The sequence below is a fragment of the Macaca mulatta genome, chromosome 7 (genome assembly GCF_049350105.2).
Source record: "Macaca mulatta isolate MMU2019108-1 chromosome 7, T2T-MMU8v2.0, whole genome shotgun sequence".
NCBI lineage: Eukaryota > Metazoa > Chordata > Mammalia > Primates > Cercopithecidae > Macaca > Macaca mulatta.
This window is the reverse complement of record NC_133412.1, coordinates 149926335-149935117: the sequence shown is the minus strand read 5'-3', so window position 1 is coordinate 149935117 and position 8783 is coordinate 149926335. Positions and strand designations below refer to the sequence as shown.

Below are 8783 nucleotides of genomic sequence, written 5' to 3'. Positions count from 1 at the left end.
TGTAGTGGCTCCAGTCGCCATAGCTGGACTCATAGATTGGATGTACAGTTGGATCATCAGACAGGTTTGTCTCATTTCTCCACTTCTTTTGAACCAGATGCTGGCCTACTTTTCCTTTTTGGCCTTGGTGTCATACATGGAGACTATTTCCTCAGCTTTGGTAAACACTGTCCTGGTTACATCCATTACACCACATGCCACGAAGGCAGTGCTGGCTGCAGCCAAACGGGCTGGTTTCCCAAAGGAGGGACAACTGGGAGGTGGACTTGTTGGTTTTGGCCAAGATGATGTTACTTCTGGCTTCTCCAGTTGGATGTATGACCTAGAGGCCTCATTCATCAACAGAGAAGTCCAAATCTTGCTAAGAGGAAGAAGTATAGGGAAAATCATGGTTATAAGCTGCATTTGGCCATAGGCTAGTTTGGACCTTGTTGGAGGTGATATTTACCCAGCACATGTTGTTGGAATTGATGCAGTTATAATAAAGCTGGTTCTTGTTCTTGACCATTAATTCCAGAGCTGTGTCCTGAATTAACAGACCCGTAGAGATTGTGCCACGGAACCGTTTTAATCTGGTGTAGTCTTTGTAAAAAGAATATTTAAGGACTATAGGGGAAGGATCGATGCTTTTTCAATACAGAACCTTTGGTCTGGTTCCAGGGAGGGGTCCTTCCCTCAACCTCCAACTTTGAAGGGATGGTTTAGAGAACAAAAGCCTGGCTGAGGCTGCTGATTCCTTCATTGGCACAGGACGCAGAGCGCTGGGAAAGGAATGGATTAGGAGTCATAGACACAGTGCCCAGCTGGGGACATAGAGCTGGCCCGTGGTGAGTTCTAAAGGTTTGAGGAGGGAATGAGGGAAGGAAGGAAGCCAACCAGTGAGCACTCTATCTGGGGTGGAGAAAACTTTGAAAGGAAACTCTAAAACTTTACTTCTGGGGTGACAGAGCAAACTCTAAAACTTTACTTCCCTGAAGTCCCCTCACCTTGGGTTCTTGTATTAATCTGGCAGGGCTGCTGTAACATGATACCATAGACTGGATGACTTAAACAACAGAAATGTATTTACTCGCAGTTCTGGAGGCTAGAAGTCCAAGATCGAGGTGTCAGCAGGTTTGGTTTCTTCCAAGGCCTCTGTCCTTGGCTTGCAGATGGCCTTTCCTCTGTGTGTGAACATCCCTGGTGGCTCTTCCTTTCTTATGAGGACACCAGTCATACTGGAGTAGGGCCCACCACATGATCTCATTTAATCTTCATCACCTGTTTAAAGGCCCTACTTCCAAATTCAGTCACATTCTAAGGTACTGGAGATTAGGACTTTAGCGTATAAATGCGAGGGTGACACAATTCAGGCCATAACAGTCATTGGATGAGGAGATGATCTGACTAGGTTATCTGGCACACCCCAGAGGCCAGGATTCCTTGGTTGCTCGGGTTAAGGTGTTCATGGCCTTGAGTCATGGTCCTGGGGTTCAGGAACAAATCCACCTACAATGTGTGTTGTGCAGGATCTAAGGTTGGGGGAATGGAGGAAATAACCCACCAAGGAGGTTTCCTGCCCCACCCAAGTCAGATCTTGCCATGTGTTCTTCAGAATTGGACTTGGACTTATTGGAGGCCCAGATTCTATCACTGCCAGGTGAATGATAAACACGAGGATGAAATGGCATCTAGCTACCTTGTGTCACAGATTTCTCTGGACTGTGGGATGTTACCTTTTAGAAGTTTAATCTTGGCTTACCTCAATCCAAGTACATCCTCTCTCTTCTTTTTTTAAAGACAGTTAGGTTTAACACAAAAACAAATGTGGTTGTCTCAAAGACTAGAACCCAAAATTTGCTTTCATTTTAAAGATAAAACCTGAGTCTTCAAAAGAACAAAATTTGGTCAAAATCTCTAGAAACTCTGGGGATATGCTGTTATTCTCTTCTGTCAGAGGGAGTGCCTCTGTTTGAGACACACTGAGCTCGTCCCTGCAGCAGGTTTTTGCCCCAGCTGTGCCCGTTGCCCCACCTGCTCTTCCTCCAGGTCTTCACAAGGTGAGTCCTCATCACTCCATCTCCGTTAAAATGTCCCTTCTTTCCTGACCACCCAGCAGTGTGGCTCCCCAGGTGTGGCCTTCCTCTTACTTCCTCAGTGGCATTTATCGGTGTCGGATATTTTCATGTGTATTCTTGATTGATTTGTCTTCTGTCTCCCTCTACCAGAAAGCAGGTTCCACCAGAGCAGCCAACCATCTCCCTCTTTCACTGCGGTATTTCAGCACCTAGAACAGCACGCAGAGTCAGGCACCCAGCAGGCATTCTCCAGCGCTTTGTTGAGTGGATAAGTGAGCAAGTCATCCTGAGTAATCTGGGCCACTCCATTCATAAAGGTCTTCAATTTGCCAGGACACTGCATTCCCCAAGCATTCTGAAATGTTGGCAGCTGCTTGTGTTGGCCTTGTGGGCTGGGATATAATTACCTCTGTTAAGTTTAAGAAGGAAACCACACATAATTTCTATAAATGTGGAAAGGAGAGAAGAGTGTATATCTTATAAAGGGATACAGCAGGCTGGGAAGGGTGCCTCTGGACAAGACCAGAGACAGGCACTTCGAAGGAGGAAGAGTTGGGGTAGGAGTTTTATGCTGAACAGGTTGGCTAAATATACATATTCAACAGGTTACAGGAGGAGCTGTGAATATTCGTGAGGTGATTCTGACGCATGTGCATTGAACAAACACGCGTGTAACATATGACGCACTCTGGGGTGGAGAATTAACATTTAAACGTATTACGATTAGGCCCTATACATCAAAAGGTCTTTTCAGGATCCAGAAACATGCAAGTGTGCAGTCTCTGTAAACTGGCCAGAACCAGTCCATGGCTGGTGGTCTTATCTGGAGAAAGTTGCTGAAATCAATCTCTTGTCCAGTCAAAGCTGTAGTTATGGCTGGTGGAACAAGGGTCAGGTAGTCAGCCTCTGTGAGCTGGATGAACTGTAGTTGTTTTAATATTGCTTATCTCAAGGCCAGCGCTCTAGTTTAGCTGCTAGAGAAAAAGAAAAACCTTGTGGCAGTTGGGACATAGTTTATTCTTTAAGTGTAGGAGTAGGTGACTTAACCCTTGCCTGGCATGGCCTTAGGTTCTGTTTATAATTTGATATATTATTGCCAGAAAGAATCTGTTCTGTCAGTTTTAGAATCTCTATTTTAACATTAAGACTTGTCAGTTGTTGTGTCTAAACCACAAGAGGGAAGGGGGAATAACGAGGTGTGTCTGACCTTCTGTCCCGTCATGGCCAGGAAGTCAGTTTTAAGGTTTTAATGGGGTCCCCTTGGCCACAAGGGGATCCATTCAGTCAGTGGGGGGCTTAGGATCTCAAATTTACACCCCAAAGGACAAGGCAGACTCCAGTTTCTAAAGGCTCATAAAATGGAAAGAGCCCTTTCCTTATTCAGCTCTACTGCTGTGTTAGTCCGTTCTCACACTGCTATCAAGAACTACCTGTGACTGGGTAATATATAAAAAGAAGAGGTTTAATTGACTCACAGTTCCACAGGCCGTAAAGGAAGCATGGCTGTGTACTGTGGTACATCAGTGTGTGCTCCCAGTGGGGTTCCGCACGCCGACGTGCAGGGCCTTCCTTCTCACATGGGATGGCTTTTCCAGAAATGCATCAATTTAAAGGGAAGGGGAAACTTGCGTGTGTTTCTGGGAATTGGCTTTTATTTTATTTTTAAAAATAGAGACAGGGTCTCCCTGTGTTGCCCAGGCTGGTCTTGAGCTCCTGGGGTCAAGGGATCCTCCTACCTCAGCTTCCCAACATGCTAGAATTACAAGGATTACAGGCATGAGCCACCGTGCCTGGCCGGAACTGATTTTTGTTTTGTTTTGTTTTATGTGGAGTCTCGTTCTGTTGCCCAGGCTGGAGTGTAGTGGTGCAATCTCAGCTCACTACAACCTCTGCCTCCAGAGTAGCTGGGACTACAGGCACGTGCCACCACGCCCGGCTAATTTTTGTATTTTTAATAGAGATGGGGTTTCACCATGTTGGCCAGGCTTGTTTCAGACTCCTGACCTCAAGTGATCCACCTGCCTCAGCCTCCCAAAGTGCTGAGATTAATTACAAACATGAGCCACCGCGCCTGGCTGGAGCTGGTTTTTTAAAACTGATTTTTAGACCTTGTAAATCCTGGGAATGAAGCACATTCACAGCCCCCACAAGAAAGAAGGAAAGAGAGAGATCATAAAATGGAGGTGGTGGCCAGTCTAAAGAACCATTTGCAGTTGTTTTGTTTCAGGTTTGTGAGGCTGAATTGGGATGCCAGGAGTATGCGCCTGCCCCTGCACCAGGAGTGCTGAGCCCCTACCCTGTCCCTCCAACCCCTGCCAGGCCCCTACCTCAGGCACAGAAGCAATTCCTGGAAGCAAAGCAGAAACTCGTCCACGTAAAAAAATAACATTTGGGACTCATCAGTTTGCAGGGATATTTTCCTTTTGAAAAACTCTAAATCCTCATAAACAGAATTAAAAGACAAATGGCAAACAAGAAAAAGCTGTCTGCACAAATATGACAAAATGGTTATCAATCCATGAGGGAAACACTAAAATTGAATGGGACAAAACAGCAGCAGACTATAATTTATAGAAGAAATAAAAATGCCACTCAGCCACACAAAAGATTCACCCTCTCTAGTAATCAGAGAAATACATCTTAAAATAAGACATGTTTTTTATCAATCAAATTGACAAATGTTTATAAATAAAACGTGGTATGTACAGTGACAAAAGTACTCGGACAATTTTGTCAGAATGTGAACTGGTATTATCTTTCTGGAAAGACACTTGTCAATATTTATCTATCTAGAGCTTTTAATTTTATTTATTTATTTTAGAGACAGGGTCTCTGTCACTCAAGCTGGAGTGCAGTGGTGCAATCATGTAAACTCAAACACCTGAGCTCAAGAGATCCTCTTGCCTCAGCCTCCCAGGTAGCCAGGACTACAGGTAGGTACCACCATGCCTGGCTAATTTTTGTACAGACAAGATCTTGCTATGTTGCCCAGGCTGATCTCAAACTCCTGGCCTCAAGTGATCCTTTCGCCTGGGCCTCCTGAGTAGCTGGGATTACAGGATTTTGCCACCACAGCCAACCTTATCTAGAGCTTTTTAAAGGGTCTCCACATCAGCCTAATAACTCCATGTCTCAGAATCTTTCCTAAGGAAGCAATTAGCCACTCAAGTGAGGTTGTTCATCATGAGATTGTCTATGACAGCAAAAAATCAAAAGTAGGGCCAGGCGTGGTGGCTCACACCTGTAATCCTGGCACTTGGGAGGCTGAGGCAGGTGGATCACCTGAGGCCAGGAGTTCGAGACCAGCCTGGCCAACATGGTAAAACCCCGTCTCTACTAAAAATACAAAAATCAGCTGGGGGTGGTGGTGGGTGTGTGTAATGCCAGCTAGTTAGGAGGCTGAGGCAGGAGAATCGCTTAAACCTGGGAGGCAGAGGTTGCAGTGAGCCAAGATGGCGTTGCCAGCTGGGCAACAAGAACGAAACTCTATCACACACACAAAAAGAAACAGGGTCTTACAGATGTGATTAAATTAAGATTCTTGTGATGGGAAGATTATCCTAGATTATTTGGGTGGGCCCTAAATGCCATCAAAGTGTTCTTCAAAGAGGGAGGCAGAGGGAGATTTGACACAGACAGAGGAGGAGGCGGCAATGTGAGCACAGAGGAAGAGATTGGAGCGATGTGGCCAGAAGCCGAAGATGCAGCCACCCCCAGAAGCTAGAAGAAGCACTGGATGGATTCTCCCCTCCAGCCTCTGGAGAACGCTCTGCCCTGCTCACACCTTGAATTTGGCCCAGTGGTAGGAATTTCAGACTCAAGGCCTCCAGGACTGTGAGAGAAGAGATGACTGTTGTTTTTTGTTTGTTTGTTTGTTTTGTTTTGATTTTTAGATGAAGTCTTGGTCTTGTCCCCCAGGTTGGAGTGCAATGGTGTGATCTCGGCTCACTGCAACCTCCGCCTCCTGGGTTCAAGCGATTCTGCTTCGGCTCCCGGAGTAGCTGGGATTACAGGCATGCACCACCACGCCCAGCTAATTTTTATATTTTTAGTAGAAACGGGGTTTTACCATGTTGCCCAGGCTGGTCTAGAATTCCTGACCTCAGGTGATCCACCCGCCTCGGCCTCCCGAAGTGCTGGGATTACAGGCGTGAGCCACCGCGGCCGGCCAGATGACTGCTGTTTTAAGTCACCAAGCTGTGGTAATTTGTGAAGACAGACACAGGAAATAAACACCCCCTCCAAATACGGTGAATTTGGAGGAGCACGTGCTAAGAATCCCTGAAGGGAGCTGACATCTGACATGCTCCCGTAGTAAGGCCAGTGTCCGACCTCCCTCCTTCCTGCCGGCTACTGCCTTCGCTTCTCTTTTCTGCCCTCGATGAGCCTCCACGATGAGGTGTAAAGATGAAGACGTGTCTACACTGGGAAGGAGGGGATGGTAGGGAGGAGGGTAGGGAGCACACATCTCCAGGTTTGTATCAGTTCTGCAACCGAGAAGTGAGTTCTCTTTTTTCCCTTGTATCCACACATACACATTCAGGGAAAGATTCTGATTGGTCTTCTTGGGTCTGGTGCACAACTCTTGGGCCAATCGGTGTGGCCAGGGCTAGGGCCCAGCACTGTGATTGGCAGCCCCAACAGAATCCCATGAACTCCGAAAAGGATAGCGCCACCAAAAGAGCAGAAGAAAGGGATGTTGGGCAAAGCAGCTGAAATAGCGAAAATCTGTATTTGATCTACAAACACTGGGCTGGGTGCGGTGGCTCACACCTGTAATCCCAGCACTTTGGGAGGCTGAGGCAGGTGGATCACCTGAGGTCAGAAGTTCGAGACCAGCCTGGCCAACATGAGGTCTCTACTAAAAATACAAAAATTAGCCGGGTGTGATGCGCGCCTGTAATCCCAGCTACTCGGGAGGCTTAGGCAAGAAGATCGTTTGAACCTGGGAGGCAAAGGTTGAAGTGAGCCAAGATTACTGCCACTGCACTCCAGCCTGGGTGACAGAGCAAGACTCCATCTCAAAAAAATAAAATAAAAATAAAATAAAATAAAGAAAAAAGAACACTAGTCTTTCATAAGCTTTCCCAGAATCCCTCTCTGAGTTTTCAAATCACAGCCAGGATCATAGATTGTTAGAATGTGAAGTAATAGAAAAGGTCATCTGGTTCAATCCCCTCATTTTACTAGGAAACCGACGCCCAAGGCAGGAGAGTAACTTTCCCCAAGGTCACACAGCTAGTAAGCTATAGAGCTGGGGCAGCATCTAGTTCCAATTCATGGCCAAGTGCTCTTTCAGCTTCTCTGTCCCTGTCAGCAGTTAGCACGCTACATACCCTCCAGCACCTACTACCTTGAATAGGGCCCAGGGTCTGGACTGGGGAGGATGGCTGGCTTCTGTATTCCCAGAACAGGCTAAGCCTCCTCCTCTTCTGACCTCCTCTACTCCAGCCCAGCAGGCTGGGACACAGATACTCTGGAAGGGCTGGAGGGACTGGTTCTCCTGGGGACATCCTCCACTTTGAGTACCTGCTGAAGCAGGCCCTGGCCACCAGCATGCAGCTCAGCCTCCTCGCCAGGCCCCTCAACTCCAAGGCTGGAGGGCTACCGGCAGCTTCAAATTAGTTCCCAAGCACAAGATGAAAATCCAGTCTAGGAAGATGCCCCCTGCCCCCGGACAGCCCGCAGGAAAGCTAATGAGGCCAGGGGAAAGCACCCCAAGAAACCAGGTGAGGCAAAGAAGGGCCCTTCCAACTTGAGCAAGGTGAAAAAGGCAGCCAAGAAGCCAGCAGAGGTGCAGACGTCTCCTCCCAAATGAGGTACAGCCAGGGAGAAGACCCCCCCAGCAAGGCAGTGAGGCTGAGGACACCAAGGCAAAGCTGGGCAAGGCTCCCCACAAAGCCAAAGCCATATAGGCCTCTTCCTGTGCCAATGGGCTCAGCAGGAAGTCAAAGGCCAAAGGCAGCAGGAGCAGCTAAGGAGATGCTGAGGCCCACAGGAAAATCAAAGCTGGGAGTAAGAGTTCAAAACTCACGGCCAGCAAGGTCAAGAACAGCGCTGCTTCCCCCACCAAAAAGAAGATGGTGGCCAAGGCTGAGGCCCCAAAAGGGGCAGCTGCTCAGGATGCTGGGCAGAGACCAAACACCAAGGCAGCTTCTCCTGCTGGGGGCAGTGGGTCCAAGGTGGTGCCTGCACACCTGACCAGCAAGACAGAAGCCTCCAAGGGCCTGAGAAAGCCTGGGCTGTCCATCAAGGCCTCGTGATCCGAAGTGTTCAGAGGGCTGAGGCCTTGCGCCGGGGTGGAAATGGAGAGAGATTGAGCCTCTGCCCTAGTTTTTATTCCCCAACAAGCCCACGACTCTATTTGTTTAATTGTAAGCTATTTATCAATAAAGACTTTTGGTTTTTTCCCCAACCCCTGTCCCCCAAAAGAAGCCCAGGGCAGGAGAGTAGCTTTCCCCAAGGTCACACAGCTAGTAAGCTACAGAGTTGGGGCAGGATCTAATTCTGATTCGTGGCCCAGTGTACTTTCATCTTCTCTGTTTTCTTGGGTCAGGTGTCTCTGTGTCTGTCAGCAGCCCTCCGGTCCCTGCGACCCTGAAAGGTGTTTTTGTCTCTCTTCCTCACTCCGCCTCCCGATCTGGGAAGACACAGATGTGTTCCAGAAAAACGCACTAATATCCAGCATTTCAGTGCCAGTCGTGCCACTCTTATGATGTGATTTTT

At 47.8% G+C, this 8783-nt stretch overlaps 1 pseudogene; it reads left to right on the top strand.

Annotated features, from left to right (window-relative positions):
* Positions 1–1581: 1581 nt before the first annotated feature.
* Positions 1582–8377, top strand: LOC144329793 (histone H1.8 pseudogene; annotated as a pseudogene).
* The last annotated feature ends 406 nt before the right edge of the window (positions 8378–8783 follow it).